A 17307-nucleotide genomic window follows, 5' to 3' on the forward strand; every position below is an offset into this window, starting at 1 on the left:
TGCATTAACCTTCCTTACGAGTCCATGGGCTTCCTTAACTACTCTTTGTTTCACTCTGCACTGCTACGACAACAGTAGCAAAAGGGACCTCCGATGGTTGCCTGGCCGCTACGAGGTGCTACACTACCTAGAGAATTTTGCCAAGGATTTCAACCTCTAAATAAAAGCTAGTCTAGTTTTGGATGAGGTGGTCCAGGTGGAGAGGGAGGACTTGAACATTGGATGCTCCCCTAGCTCTCTCTCTCTCTCTGGTGTGATTTGGGGGAGAACTAGGAGGAATCTTAGAATTAGATGCTGGATCTAGAAACCCTTGGCATGGCAGCTATTCATATATTTGGAACTTGGGGAGGAAAAAGAGAGCATCGATGGATTTTTACAATTTTTATATTAATAAAAAATAGGCTTTAGATCTTACATTGAATTTAGAGGGTATTATGGTCACAGAACATCCCAGAACCTTTCTTCTTCTTCTTCTTTTTTTTGGCTAAAGCAGGTGGATCATATCTCACGAGTACGAATGCACCTAATAAAATCAAAAAAATAAAATACTTCTGAGTGCCTGGGGCAACTCTCCATCTTCAGCCCACAGGATACTACCGGAGTGATTGGCTACATAAACAGCCACCTAGTCCGCAGCCCCGTTAGCTTCATGGAAAACATGTTGATGGAACCTTCACCTAAGGTTCTCTTTGCAAATTAAATTAACATTATCTAGCTTAATTTATAAACAAGGATAAGAGGAGGTGTTAAATATATTAATTCGATAAAATCTTGATTGTGATATGTAAAAAATCCCTAAGTTTAAACATTTGTTCAGCAATATTTCAAATGTATCATTGTGAAACTTGAGAGATAGAGATATAATTATAATTATTATTTATCCTTTTTTTTTCTCTTTTAAAGTTCTATTGGACTTGGATAATTATTAGTGCAGCAGATAGTGAACTATTGGAGTTTTTGTGTTTGCTTCTCCACAAATTAGTAAAATAAGGTGTAAGGATGGGCATTGAAGACAGAATGTGCACAAAACTTGTGCTATTACTTCCTTTCATTTTTCACTCTTTGGTTTTGAAACAAAATTATCTTTGATACCAAACTGATGCCGAACCGGGAGAGAGAAGGCGGTAGCGGTGACAGATCAATCTTGGATGACTGTTGTCGCTGCAAATCAGGAGACAGAGGAAGGAGAAGAAGGAACAGGAGGAGAAGAGGAGAGGAAGAACGGTAGAGAGGAAGAGAAGAGGGAGAAGGAGAAGGAGAAGGAGGAAGAGAGAAGAGGGAGACGTGGGGGGAAAAATTCTTAATCCTTCATTAACCCTAATCATCATAAAAATCCCCTATAAATAGGCCCAAATAAGAACAATTAAAATAAAACCCCCTTACACAAAATAATTCCCAATAAGCCCAAATACATAAATAAAGTCCAACAATAATAAAATTGCAAACAAACCCAGAAATAAAAGAAAATAAAATGCAAATAAAATAGGGGACTAAACAGAAGGATGATCAGCTCTGATGTCCCCATCAACTCCTTCCGGGTGGAAAAAACTCGACCCCGTCGAGTGCAGGTCTGGTCGGCTGTCGTACTGCTCCAGAAGGTCAGGGTCAAGGCGCTGCAACTCGGCTCGCGAAATCCACGTCACATCCGATTCGGGTCGACCTTTCCACCGAACAAGGTAACGTTGGTAGCTTCCTTTCCTGGTAGATATAAGCTGCTCATCTAATATATATTTTATGTGTTCTCTACGTGCATGAAACTTTGGAGGTGGTGGCTCAATAGCAGGTGATGGGTCAAGGTGATCAACAGAGGTGGGTGTATCATCAAAAGGTGTTGCCCAAGGAGACAACCCAAGAGGGGGGTGAATTGGGTTTTAATTAATTATTGACCAATTAAAAATAAGGTGAGTGATTAACTAAATCTATTGCAGGTGAATTAGTTAGATCACTAGATGCAATGAGTGAAGAGAAGGAAAGAGACACGGTCCAATACAAACACAGAAAGGTTTATAGTGGTTCGGAGCCAACTCTTGCTCCTATGTCCACTCCCCAAGCTGCACTTGGGAGTTCACTATAATCTTTAGGATTACAGCCGGTTGTTTTGCAAGCTCACAACTTAACTTGTTGTTTTCACGAGGTCACAATAAACTCGGTCGATTTTGACAGGCTCACCGACTAAAACCACTCAATTGTTTTTCCGGGTTCACAATCAAACCCAGTTAGTTTTTTCCGGTTCACTAACCACAACCTTACACCGTTGGTTTTATCTTTGGCTCACCAACAAACCTTACAACCCTTGATTCAATCCCCTGATTGAATCAAGTACAAACACAAGCATTTAAAGTTCACGAGGAAAGCTTCTAAAAAGCAAATATAAAACAATATAAACAAGATTGAGTTAGAAGCCCTCAAACAGATTTGAGACGAGAAAGTGGAGGCTTCTCGATCTCCGAGTCTCCTCTTGAATGAGCCGAAGGATGTAAGACAGTAGGTAGAGCTTTGAATGCGAAGGAATCCTTTTTGGTTTGAGTTGAATGCACTTCTCCCTTCTTTTGCTTGGATTCACTCTACGGAAGCTCTTGGTGGTTGAAAATCTTTAATGCTCTAATGGAATAACTCTCTTGTTGTCTACTACTGTTCACTCTAGCTATTTAAGTGATTTTCTTCGAAAAATAGCCGTTAGAGAGTGATTTGGAGCCGTTCTGATCCGTCTGCACAATCTGACAATGTATCCATTGGGATCGGAGTCGACTCACGCGATCTGGAGACGACTCGTCTATTACTGGAGTCGACTCGCGCTTTACTGGAGTCGACTTGCGCTTTACTGAAGACGACTCGCCCACTGTTCCAAATTTGAATTAAAGTGCATGCCTCGTTCTGGGGTCGACTCGCCAACAGCCGGAGACGACTCGGGCACTTAGGGGTCGGCTTGTTCTCAGGGTTCCAGAAATCCAACTTTCTGTTTTTCTTCCTCGAGTCGACTTGGGTTTACTTGGAGTCGACTCGGCTGTCTTGAGAGACGACTCGAGATCTTCGAAAGATGTCTTGTTCTCAGAGACCGGAAAATTGATTCTTTGTCTTTTGAACTGATCTGTCTCGGAGTCAACTCGGGCCTTGTTGGAGTCGACTCGGCTAACTTGGGGGTCGACTCGTTCACAGGGTCTCCGAAACTGAATCTCTGCCTTTCAGACTGCTTTCCTCTGGGAGTCGACTCGGAAAAACTGGGAGTCGACTCGGTTGATGTGGGAGACGACTCGAAGTCTTCGCGAGTCGGCTCGCTGACAGGGTCTCGAAAATTAACGTTCTGTCTTTTTGTCAGCTTTTCCATGGAGTCGACTCGGGACCATCTGGAGTCGACTTGCCAAGCATCGGAGTCGACTCGCTAACAGGATCTAAAATTCATCGTTCTGTCTTTCTGTCTGTTCTCAGTCGGAGTCGATGTAATGTCCGAGCCCACTACCAACTGGGCCCAATATTTTAAGGCCCAGTTACGGGGGGAGTGGGGCCCGATTTCACTATAGGGGCAGTACTGAGAGGGGGCAACCGTGAAAGGGTTGCCACCTCCTGCTGAGAAGGGAAGTGACAGGGCCATAGCTGGCCGGCAGAGGGAGAGCCACTGCACGCCCTTGAGACAAGGGGGCAGCTGGGAGCTCCCGGACCAGAGAGAAGATGGGACCTCACTGAGGGACCCTCACCCACGCAAAACTAGGGGCCGCCACCTCACCCCCTTGCTGGCAGCCGATTCCGGCGGGCCTGAGACAAGGGGGGGCAGCTGGAAGCCCCCGGAGCAAGGGGGAAGAGAGGATGGGACCTCTCAGAAGGGGGTCTCATCCCTTAAACAAAATTATTTAAGCCCCAGTACTGTACCCTCTATTCCCTGACCCCTTAGAACACAAAAACCAGAGAGTCGAAACCCTGAAGCTAGAGGCAGAAGAAGCCCTGAAGCTCTAGGAGAGGAAGGAGGGACTACCAAGGGGTGGTACTGCCCGACTGCAACCGGCCAAAGTAAGGACCCTGTTAATGAAATTATAAGTAGTAGAGAAACCCTCTGTGGGGTATTCTTCCCTCTGTTTCAACAGTGAAACAGAGAGGAGGAGATCGGCAGAAGGAAGAAAGGGCCATAGGTAGGGCCCACCGGCCGCGGGCCGGGCCGAACTCACAGGCCGTGGGCCGGCCTGAGAACGGCCGCAGCCCAGGCCCAGGCCCGACAACCACTCGAGCCGAGCCCGACTGCAGATGAGCAGGGCACCGCAGCTTCGGCTGCGGCTACCCTAGGGCTCGGGGGCAGCCCCGGGCCACCGGTCTGGCCGAGCCGGCAACCGGCGTGGCCACAGGGCCGCCAGCCCCGGCCGGACCACCACCTCCTCTCCGGCAAGAGGTGGTGGTGCCGGAGGGAAGGACCGAAGAAAAGAAAAAGAAAGAAAAGGAGAAAAAGGAGAGGGGAGCCTACCGGTGTTTCGACCGTGGATCCGGCGCGGTGACCTTGGCCGCAGTCGTGGTCGCAGCATCGACGGCCGGAGGCCCTTCCTCCCCTCCCTCGGGCACGGTGAGCTCGGCCGCCACCTTCCTTGGTCGCGGCGAGTTCGACCGCAACCATGGCCGCGGTGGTGGGTTTCTTTTCCCCACCACAGTTGGAACGAGGGAGCCGTCGGCTCCGACCGCGGGCTCAGCCAGGGACGTCGTGGGCTCGGCCTCGGGCATCGGCCGCAGGTACCGCCGGCCGTGGCTCGGCCCCTCCGGAGATCACCTTCCTCCCTTCGCAGGAGAAGAAAGGGGGAAGGAAAAGAGGGATCATGAGAAGGGAAGAAAGAAAGGAAAAGAGAGAAGGAAAAGAAGCTTCGGGAAGGAGAAGAAAAGAAACAGTGAAGAAAAAGAAAGAAAAAGAGAAAGAAAAAGAAAAGAAAAGAAAAGAAAAGAAAAAAGAGAAAAGAAAAGAGTGGGTTAACGGGTCGGAATCGGGTTCGGGTCCGAAACCTGTTAAGCCCAATAATAAGAAATTGGTTTAGCCAATTGAACCTGAACCCGAGCCCAATCAGATTGGGCTAAGTCTGGACGAGCCCAATTTAAACCAGGTCCAAACCCAATTGAGTATGTGGGTCTTAGCAGGCCCAATTAATCATAAAGAAAGCCCAGTTCAAACCCCGATTTAATAGATGTAGGTCAAATTGACCTCGGGCTGGCCCTAACACAGGCCCAAATAGACCACAGTGACCCTAAACCCGGAATTAAACCCAATTAAGTTGGGAATTGAGCTTATTGACCAATTAGAAGGCCAATTAACCCATATGAACCCAATCAAGGCTCCAATATGGACGCATTAGACTTGGGCTAAATTTAGGATAGGATCCAAACAAATAAAAAGGAAATAACATGCTTGTTATGATATGATTTTAGGTGACTCAAGATCTATCACCAGGACGTGAGAGACTTGGGAAAAAACGAATCACGGTAAGTAACTTGTTTTAATCTTGTTGTGGATCATGTATGTAAGTAACCTGTCCTAACCTTCTATGAATCACGCATGTAATTAACCTGTCATAATTTTATTGTGAATTATGTATCTTGAGTTATGAATTATGCATCATGTATATAAGTGGTATGTTTTAGCCATATAATGCATGATTATGCATGTACTGAGCTTATGCAGATTTTATTGTGCATGCAAGATGAATTGGGTTACATTGCTATATAATTGTGATATCCATATGAAATAAGATATTGAATTGCATCTAGTTATGTGCACTGCTTGCAAGGGGTACTTATGGGTTTATATTGCTACGGGCTGAATGCAACTGAGCCGGCCTTGCCAGTGGCCGATAATGACTGAGCTAGCCCCGCCAGTGGCCGACTAATAACTGAGCAGGCCCTGCCAGTGACCGATAATGAATTCACCGTAGCATCCATGAGGTACTACCTACAAGAAGTGTTGTTTACGGACTCTTAAGAGCTACTGATCGAATGTGTTGCCCAAGAAGACAACCCAAGAGGGGGGGTGAATTGGGTTTTAAGTAATAATTGCAAATTAAAACTTAATGAGTAACTAATTAATATTATTGCAGGCTGATTAATTAGATTACTAGTTGTAGTGAGTGGAGAGGATGGAAGAGACAATGAATCAATTACAAACACAAGAGGTTTTATAGTGGTTCGGAGCTAACCCTTGCTCCTACGTCCACTCCCCAAGCTTCACTTGGGAGTTCACTATAATCCCTAGGATTACAGCCGGTTGTTTTACAAGTTCACAACCCAACTTGTTGTTTTCATGAGATCACAACGAACTCGGTCAGTTTTCACAGGCTCACCGACTAGAACCACCCGATTGTTTTCCCGGGATCACAATCGAACCCTTACACCGTTGGTTTTAACTTCGGCTCACCAACAAACCTCAACAACCTTGATTCAATCCCCTGATTGAATCAAGTAACAAGAAAACAGTTTGTAAAGAGTACAGAAAAAGCTTCTTAAAAGGCTAATATGAACAATGTAAATAATGTAGAGTTAGAAGCCCTCAAACAGATTTTGGAAGAGGAAGAGGGGGCTTCTCGAACTCTGAGTTTCCTCTTTGAATGCACTAATGATCTGATGTCAGAGGAGAGCCTTGAATGCGAAGGAAACGTTTGTTGGATGGAGTTCAATGCGCTTTTTCCTTCTTTCTCTTGTATTTACTCTTGAGAGCCTTTGGTAGGTGGAAATCCCTTTTTGTTTGAATAGAATAGCTCTCTTAATGTCTACTACTGTTCACTCTGGCTATTTAAGCAAAACTAGCTGTTAGACACCTTTTTGTGGCCGTTCTGCACACTCTGCAACTCCTGACAGTGTATCCGTTGGGGTCGGAGTCGACTCGCTCGATCTGGAGTCGACTCGGCTGTTGCTGGAGTCGACTCACACTTTGCTGGAGACGACTCGCCCACTGTTCAGGATTTGAATTAAAGTGCTGTCCCGTTCTGGAGTCGACTCGGCCAACCCTGGAGTCGACTCGCCAATGTCTGGAGATGACTCGGCCCTCCGGAGACGACTCGTTCTCAGGGTTCCAGAGATCTATTTTTCTGTATTTTTTTCTCGAGTCGACTCGGATCATCTTGGAGTCGACTCGGCTCTCAGAGCCCGAAAACTGATCCTCTGTGTTTGGAGTTGAACTGCCTCGGAGTCGACTCGAATTTTGTTGGGGTCGACTCGGCTAACTTGGGAGTCGACTCGAGAGTACTTGGAGTCGGCTCGGCTCTCAGGATCCAAAAACTGTTTCTCTGTGTTTTGAGTTGAACTGCCTCGGAGTCGACTCGCACTTTGTTGGAGTCGACTCGGCTCTCAGAATCCGAAAACTGATCCTCTGTGTTTTGGCTTGAACTGCCTTCTAGTCTTGCTTTCCTCTGAGAGTCGACTCGTACTTAACTAGGAGTCGACTCGCCAAACTTCGGAGTCGACTCGTAACCTTCTGGAGTCGACTCGGTTGCAGGGTCTGAAATACATTGTTCTGTCTTTCTTCTGTTACCCTTTGGAGTCGACTCGGAAACGTCGGGAGTCGACTCGGCAACCATCGGAGTCGACTCGAACCCTTCTGGAGTCGACTCGCTGACAGGGTCTGAAAATCAACTTTCTGTCTTTCTGTCAGTTCTCAGTCGGAGTCGACTCGTAGTGTACCGGAGTCGACTCGAGCATGTGCCAGATCTTCTGAAACACTTGGAGTCGACTCGTAATCTTCCAGAGTCGACTCGAGCTTCAGACTTTGGTTCAAACTGAGTCCAATACTTAGCCAAAATGTATTGAACCAAAGCTAGAGACACTTAAACATAAATTCACAAATATTTGGCTGAAACACTAGATTGAATTCATTAGTATAAGATATATTCAAATGCTTTGAGCTCATCAAAATCAAATAGGGTTATAATCAATCACTCCACAGAATGCAACTGAGCCGGCCTTGCCAGTGGCCGAGAATGACTGAGCCAGCCCCGCCAGTGGCCGCCTAATAACTGAGCGGGCCCTGCCAGTGGCCGATAATGACTTCGCAGTAGCATCTGAGAGTATGACCACGGCATGTCGGAGGCATGGTTCTATATGTGCATTTCATGTTATGAAATTTCCTGTTGATATAGGACACTGATTTATTTACTCAGAATGGATATTTTATCATGATGATTTATTAGATAGTATACATGTCAGCTTCTTAAATCCTGATAAGCATGTTTAGCATTTTTTAGTTGATTCGACAAGATTATGCAGGATTACTTACTGAGCCGTGTAGCTCATGCCTATTCATTTACATTTTTTTTCAGATCACCACCAGTGACAGCTACTAGAAGCATTTTTCTTTTGCAACAGGGCTTCTTTATTTTTGGGGTGATATGAATATACTTTTGTGTATATAAACTATGTAGAAGCTCTGTACCTTATATATACCCTCTACTGTAATGCACATATTTTGATATATGCAAGTTTGACTGCTTTTGACTACCCTGTTACCCATGTATGAGGCTGCGTGCTATTGTGGGCGGTAGTCGGCAATAGCACGGCCGTGTCACGGATCCGGATCCGGGGCGTGACAGTTGACTCGGAGAGTCCCGGAGTCGACTCGAGCTTGTGCCAGAAACTTTAAGTGTCCCGGAGTCGACTCGTAAAGTTCAGGAGTTGACTCGTGATGCAGACTTTGGTTCAAATAGAGTTCAATACTTAAACAAAATACTCTGAACCAAAGCTCAAGGCACTTAGACAGAAATTCATAAAGATTTACCTGAAATACTAGATTGAATTCATTAGAACAACATAAGACATACTCAAATGCTTTGAGCTCATCAAAATCAATTAGAAAATACTCAATCACTCCACAATCTCTCCCTTTTTGATGATTACAAAACATTGAGTATTTGTAAAATGAATTACTCATTCAAGAAATGATTCAAGGTAAAGTTTTGAAATGAATTCAAATGTCTAGCTATTTAGTGTATCCAAAATTGAAAGGTATGAGTCAGTAAACTCTGAAAATTAAAGTTTTCCCTTTCATTTGGAATTATATAAGCCTTCAAATCATCCAATCAATTGTTTGGCTTATATGTCTTTAATGAATTTGCTTTCTTAGAATTTCAGATTCTCCCCCTCAACATGTGCATTCAATTTTGTTAGAACTTTGTTCAAGTTTTCTGAATTTTCTTTTAATGTTGTAAACTTGAACTTAAGTTCTTAATCATAGAAGAAAAAATCTGACGATTTGGTCTTGAATATGATTCAACTAATCTCCAAATATCCCTTGAATAGATTCTGGAGATTACTTCTTGAGGATCCCCAATGGAGGAATAATGAACCTGGAGGTATCTAATCCACTAAGAACAAATCACATTTTGCTTAAAAGTTTTCTTGTTTAGTGATTCCCTTTGTTTTACAATATATCATATGTTCTCTCCCTTTTTGTCATCGTAGCAAAAAGGTGAAGTATCAAAGAGTCAAAACATACAAGATGAGACAAAAAGATATGCTTTTCATTCACTGTAAGCTTGAATACATAAAAGATGTTCAGAAAGTACATAGTACTTAAAACACAAAAAGCATACAAACACCACAGAATACACAAGTTCTTAGATAAAGATAAGACTTTTCAATTCATTGTAAGTATTACAAAATTGAGTATAATGATTGAAAGTCCAAAAGGACTTCATATGATTTTTAAGAAAAGTACAAGTTTAGGAAGGTGGACGTCTAGAAGAAGATGAGGCTCCCAAATTTCGTCGTTGACACTCCATAAGCAAACGAACTGCCTTAGAGATATTTTCGAGCTGATGAATAATTTCTAAGGTATTTCTATTGTAGGTTTGGGTCAGCTGGTTTACACTGTCAATGTTCGCATCAAGCTTATTTATGACAGCGTTTGCTACTCTTTCAGCTCCTTCATTTAGCCTTAGCAGCTCTGATCTTACTGAGTCTTGCATCTGCTTTGTGTCTTCCTTAATATCTAAGAATCTCATGTATTGACCCTGAATAAGACTTCTCAGACTGGATAATTTCTCCTTTACTTCAGCAATCATCACTGAAACTGCTACAGTGGAGGGGGTCAGATCAGTAGAGGGTAGTTGTGCTCCTTAGTTCTCTCAAAATATCATCCCTCAGAGCTCTGAGCTGCTCACCACTAAGCCTAACCTCAAGGTGTTGCTGAGACGGTGGCATAGTGGATGAAGGGCCAGCAGTGGATGGGAAGGTGGAGGGATCTGCGGAGGTATCCGGATCATGGTCAGAAGTGGGGTCAGATGGTATGGCAGAAGAATTTTTTCTAACCCAAGTATCCTCAACCTTGTGGAATCCCATTCGGTGGAGAGTCCCCTCGTCCATATGGTCAATGTAGCGAAGTGAACGAGAGGGTTTTCCTTCAGGGATAGGGACCTCAAGCTCCCTAAAGATCAAAGTAAAGAGCATACCATAAGGAAGACTCAGTCTAGGTTTGTCCAAAGGATCACAAATATAACTGTAAATGAGTTTAGGAAAGTTGAGAGGGACGTCATGTAGGATGTGAAACATAACAGCAAGGTCTCTCTCAGAAATAAAATCAAACCTACCCATTTTAGAAAAAAGGGTACGAGAAATAATGCTAAGTAGGAGGCGCATCTCAGCGGAGAGCTGATTTGCGAAGACCTCCTCAATGGGGGACTGGGGTACTCTCCCTAGAATGGCCGTAAGGGCCTCGGATCTATCAGAGAGGTGAGTAGGAGCTATACCCTCACGAGAAAGGTGGAGGACTCGGGCAATGAGATCCTCCGAAATGCAGATAGGGACATTGGCTACCCTCCCTTGAAGACCGCCGCCACCCCATGTGACGGTGCCATAAAATTTTCGGACTAACCCAGGGTATGTGGGAAGATCAAGAGAACAAAAGAAATCTAGAACTTTAGCCCTAAGATGATGCCCTACCGTAAACCCTTCTCGAGAGAGGAAGTCAAAATCGACTTTCCTCCCGGTAGAGACGACTCTCCCGGCACATGAACGTGAGGGAACCGACCGAGGTGGAGAGGGAACCGGAGGTGGTGGTCTCACGGGTTCGTTCCTCGCCTTGGATCGTCTCTCAGCGCCACTCGCAACGAGAGGTCTCTTCCGGCGAGATACAACGGCTTTCTTTGGCATCCCGACCTACCCAAGGAAGGAGAGATGTGAAATGGGAGGAAAATCGGAGGAAAAATGAAGGGAGGAGGCGGAGACGACCGTGGAAAATGACTCGAGGGTTTTGGAATAGTGACGGCTGAAAAGAAAAGTTTGGGGAAAAGTCGGTTCGCTTAGGTTTAAGAGACGGATTTCCGACCTCGAGTTGACTCCTGAAAATTTGCGGGTCGACTCGCACACGAGTGGACTCTTAGAATCATTCGAGTCGACTCGAGCTCTGGCACAAACCAAAATCCCAGTTAGAACCGTGCCAAAAGAGAGAGAAATGGTAATCTTTAGAGCTTAAGAAATGATTTGATGATCATAGACGTGGAATACTATATCAAACATAAAATAATGATCAAAATCAATGAATGAGAGAAAAGAATCAAAGAAATGGATCAATCACTCCTAACTCTCTTCTAAGAGTACAAAATCGATCTTCACTCAAGAATTTTGTGAAGATATCAGCAAGTTGACCATCAGTACAAACAAATTCAAGCATCACATCACCATTTAACACATGATCTCTTATGAAGTGATGTCTTATCTCAATGTGTTTAGTTCTTGAGTGCTGAATTGGATTTTTAGTTAGATTTATGGCACTTGTATTATCACAGTTTATGGAAATCTTATCTTGCTTAATGCCATAATCTTCAAATTGTTGCTTGATCGATAAAATTTGAGCACAACAACTTCCGGCAGCAACATATTCGGCCTCCGCCGTAGATAGTGCAACCGAGTTTTGTTTCTTGCTAAACCATGAGATTAAGTTCTCTCCTGAGAATTGACATGACCCGCTGGTGTTTTTTCTATCAAGTTTACAACCAGCAAAGTCAAAATCAGTGTACCCTATTAAGTCTATGCTTGATTCTTTAGAGTACCATAACCCTATATCTTTTGTTCCTATTAGATACTTAAAATTTTTTTTAACTGCAATTAGGTGTGATTCCTTAGGATTAGAATGATATCTAGCACACATGCATACACTAAACATGATATCAGGTCTACTTGCTGTAAGATATAATAATGATCCGATCATACCTCTATACAGCTTTTGATCTACTGACTTACCTGATTTATCTTTGTCTAGTTTGCATGATGAGCTCATGGGGGTGCCAATTGACTTGTTTCCATCCATATCAAATTTCTTTAGCATCTCCTTGATGTACTTAGCTTGATTGATGAAAATTTCTTCCTTAGATTGTTTGATTTGAAGTCCGAGGAAGTAGTTCAACTCTTCCATCATGCTCATCTCAAATTCACTCTGCATTAATTCAGTAAACTCTTCGCAAAAACGATTGTTAGTAGCACCGAAAATAATATCATCTACATAAATATGCACTATTAACATATCTTTATTTTTCTTTTTCAAAAATAAGGTTGTATCAACATTCCCTCTAGAAAATTTATGATCTAATAGAAATTTGCTAAGTGTTTCATACCATGCTCTAGGAGCTTGTTTTAGACCATAAAGTGCTTTATTTAATTTGTAAACATGGTTAGGGTATTAATAATTTTCAAAACCAGGAGGTTGTTCTACATAAACCTCCTCATTAGTATACCCATTTAAGAAAGCACTCTTTACATCCATTTGAAATAATTTGAAATCTTTAAAACATGCAAATACTAGTAACAGTCTAATTACCTCGAGTCTAGCCACAGGAGCAAAGGTCTCATCAAAATCTATACATTCTTCTTGATTATAGCCCTTTGCTACTAGTCTAGCCTTGTTCCTAACCACAACTCCATTTTCATCAAGCTTATTTTTGTACACCCATTTAGTTCTAATTATTGAGTATTCAGAGAGTCTTTCAACTAAGTTCCATACATTATTTCTTGTAAATTGGTTAAGTTCCTCTTGCATAGTGTTTATCTAATTTACATCATTTTCAGCTTCTTCAATGTTTTTAGGTTCTAAATGTGATACAAATGCAAGATGATTATTTAAGTTCCTAAGAAAAGCTCTAGTTCTAACAGGTTGAGATGGATCATCTAAGATTAACTCTTTAGGATGACCGTAAGCATACCTCCAAGCCTTTGTAAGTCCATGATCAGCAATTACCTCTTGGCTTGTTGAAGTCTCTTCAATTTGCTTCGGTTCATCCTCTTGTAAGGTCATGTCCTCCATCTTTTCTTTGAGTATCCCTGCATCATCATCAAAAGCTACTCCTTTGCTAGAGAAAGCATCATTAGTCTCATCAAAAATAACATGAATAGATTCTTCAACAACAAGAGTTCTTTTGTTGAAAACTCTATATGCCCTACTTAATGTAGAGTATCCCAAAAAGATACCTTCATCAGATTTGGAATCAAATTTGTCTAGGTTATCTTTACCATTATTATGAATGAAACACACAACCAAAAATATGAAAGTAGTTTACTTTGGGTTTTCTATCTCTCCAAAGTTCAAAAGGTATTTTCTTTATAATTGGTCTCAACAAAATCCTATTTAGAATATAACATGATGTGTTAATTGCTTCAGCCCAAAAGTACTTTGGGAGATCACTTTCACACAACATGATCTTAGCCATTTCTTCTAGAGTTCTATTCTTTCTTTCTACCACTCCATTTTGTTGTGGAGTCCTAGGTGCAGAAAAGTTATGAGTTATGCCCTTCTTAGTATAAAATTTTTCAAAAAGATGATTTTCAAATTCTGTTCCACGATCACTTCTAATAGCTATAACTGAAGAATTTTTTACATTAGTTACTTCCTTAAGGAATTTCTTAAATGCTGAAAATGTTTCATCTTTATGAGCCAAAAACATGACCCATGTGTATCTAGAAAAATCATCTACTATCACAAGACCATACTTCTTCCCACCAAGGCTTGTGGTCCTAGTTGGTCCAAAGAGATCCATGTGAAGTAGCTCAAGAGGTCTAGTAGTAGAAACACAGTTTATAGACTTAAAAGAGCTTCTAGATTGTTTGCCAAATTGACATGCTCTACAAATTTTATTTTTCTCAAATTTCAGCTTTGGCAAACCAATCACAGAATCTCTTTTAATTAATTTAGACAGTGTATCCATGCTTGCATGACCTAATTTACGATGCCATAACCAACTTTCCTTATTTAGCTTAGTATCATCAGCTACTAAACATCGGCTGTTTTTAGCAAGATCATCAAGATCTACTACATACACATTGCCACGTCTTAGTCCTTTGAAAACTAGGCTATTGTCAATTGAATTGATTATGATGCATGAAGATGACTTAAACAGAACATCAAAACCTCTATCACATAATTGACTAATGCTAAGTAAATTATGCTTGAGACCATCTACAAACCGAACATTATCAACAAGGGTTGAAGGTGTGATTTGTATTTTACCGATACCAATGATGTGATCTTGGTTATTGTCTCCAAAAATCAATACACCGCCTTTCTTAGATTCTAGGGTGAAGAATTGCTCCTTGTCACCCGTCATGTGTCTTGAGCCGCCACTATCCAAGTACCAATAGTGTTTGTTGAGCTTGGCCGCAAGACACTCCTATACACAAAGAAATCAAGCAGTCTTAGGTACCTAAGTTTTCTTGGATCCTTCTAGGTTAGCTATGTTAGTTCCTTTTGGAACCCAAACCTTTTTAATCTTTCTTTTAGCTTCTGTTTTTCTATAGTTGCATACATTAGCTTTATGTCCTATTCTATTACAACAAAAACAGATTACATCTTTAGCTTTACTTTCACCGGCTTTTACAAAGAAGTTTTTAAGAAATTTCTATTTGTTCTTAGGCTTATACCCTAACCCGGCTCTATTAGACACAGCTCTTTGACTATTAAGAATCATTTCTAGTTTTTCAGAGCTATAGGTAAACTTCTCAACAATAGGTTTATATTTTTCAAGTTCTTTAGTTAATTTCAAGTTTTCTTCATTCAATGATTTAACATTATTAATTGAATTATCTTTTAAAGTATGATTAATATTTTTAAGTTCAGAAATTTTTTTAGTTAGTCTTTCTTTATCTTTAATTAAGGTATCAGTTTTTTGAGTTAGCAATTGGTTGCTTGTTTTAAGTTTTAAATTTTTTCTGATAATAGAGTCCTTATCCTTAATCAATTTATCAGTTTTATGACTGTAAGATTGATTAGTTAGCTTCAATTCTTTGTTTTTAAAGGTTATTGTCCTATATTTATCCATTAGTTCATTAAAAGCATCATACAATTCTTCAAAGGTAAAATCTAAATGATTTTCAATACTTACCTCAACCTCATTGGCCATAAGACATATGTTGGCCTTCTCTTCTTGTTCTTCTTCTGATGATGAGTTGTCGGATTCTATCCAAGTAGTGAAGAGGGCTTTCTTCTTCTTGAATCTGCCCTTCTTTTTCAATGTGGGGCAGTCGGCTCTGAAATGACCCGGCTTCTTGCACTCATAGCACCCGATTCCCTCACTTTCCTTCTCCTTACCCTTGTCCTTGTGGAAGGAGCTTGAAGGAAATCTTTTCTTGTGGAAGGTTTTCTTTCTATTGATAAACTTTCTGAATTTCTTCACAAGAAGTGCCTCTTCTTCATCCTCCCCATTGTCCTCTTCTTCACTACTACTACTGCAAGAAAGATCTTTCTTAGAAGAAGTAGACTTGAGGGCAATTACCTTTTTCTTATGGCAGGATTCTTCTTCGCTGTGTTGTTTTATCGTGAGCTCATGCGTCATTAGAGATCCAAGAAACTCCTCAAGTGGCAGTGTGTTCAAGTCTTTTGCTTCTTGGATTGCCGTGATCTTGGCTTCCCATGATCTTGGTAGACAGTGAAGAATCTTCCTGACAAGATCACTATTAGTATAACTTTTGCCAAGGCTTTTTAGGCCGTTGACAATATCAGTAAATTTGGTGAACATGCAAGTAATAGATTCATTAGATTCCATTTAAAATAGCTCATATTTATGAACTAGCATGTTGATTTTGGATTTTTTGACTTGATTTGTGTCCTCGTGGGTCACTTCAAGTCTATCCCATATCTCTTTTGCAGAAATACAAGTAGAGATTCTACTGAATTCATTTGGATCTAAGGCACAATATAGTACGTTCATTGCCTTAGCATTAAGTTGTACTTTTCTTCTATCAAATTCATCCCAATCTTTTTCAAACTTAGGAATGGACACATTATCTATCGTGTGTGTTGGAATGTGTGGTCCATTTACTATGTTGCTCCATACATCATAGTCTTGGGTTTGGATGAAGATTCTCATCCTAGCCTTCTAATAGGTATAATTTGTACCATTGAAAAATGGTGGCCTATTGGTGGATTGCCCTTCACTAAGGGACGATCCAAATGGTATTGTCATCTTAATCTTTTACTCTTTTTAAATATTGGAACACCCATCGATATGAGAGCACCTACTCTAATACCACTTGTTGCCCAAGGAGACAACCCAAGACGGGGGGTGAATTGGGTTTTAATTAATTATTGACCAATTAAAAATAAGGTGAGTGATTAACTAAATCTATTGCAAGTGAATTAGTTAGATCACTAGATGCAATGAGTGAAGAGAGAGAAAGAGACACGGTCCAATACAAACACAGAAAGGTTTATAGTGGTTCGGAGCTAACTCTTGCTCCTACGTCCACTCCGCAAGCCGTACTTGGAAGTTCACTATAATTCTTAGGATTACAGCCGGTTGTTTTGTAAGCTCACAACTTAACTTGTTGTTTTTACGAGGTCACAACGAACTCGGTCGATTTTGCTCACCGACTAGAACCACTCAATTATTTTTTCAGATTCACAATCAAACCCAGTTGGTTTTTTCCGGTTCACCAACCACAATCTTACACCGTTGGTTTTATCTTTAGCTCACCAACAAACCTTACAACCCTTGATTCAATCCCCTGATTGAATCAAGTACAAACACAAGAGTTTAAAGTTCACAAGGAAAGCTTCTAAAAAGCAAATATGAAACAATATAAACAAGATTGAGTTAGAAGCCCTCAAACAGATTTGAGATAAGAAAGTGGGGGCTCCTCGATCTCTGAGTCTCTTCTTGAATGAGCCGAAGGATGTAAGACAGTAGGTAGAGCTTTGAATGCGAAGAAATCCTTTTTGGTTTGAGTTGAATGCACTTCTTTCTTCTTTTGCTTGGATTCACTCTACGGAAGCTCTTGGTGGTAGAAAACCTTTAATGCTCTAATGGAATAACTCTCTTGTTGTCTACAACTGTTCACTCTAGTTATTTAAGTGATTCCCTTCGAAAAATAGCCGTT

The sequence above is a fragment of the Phoenix dactylifera genome, chromosome 14 (assembly GCF_051530095.1).
Source record: "Phoenix dactylifera cultivar Ajwa chromosome 14, Ajwa_hap1_PhDact_Kaust_v1.1, whole genome shotgun sequence".
Taxonomy (NCBI): Eukaryota; Viridiplantae; Streptophyta; class Magnoliopsida; order Arecales; family Arecaceae; genus Phoenix; species Phoenix dactylifera.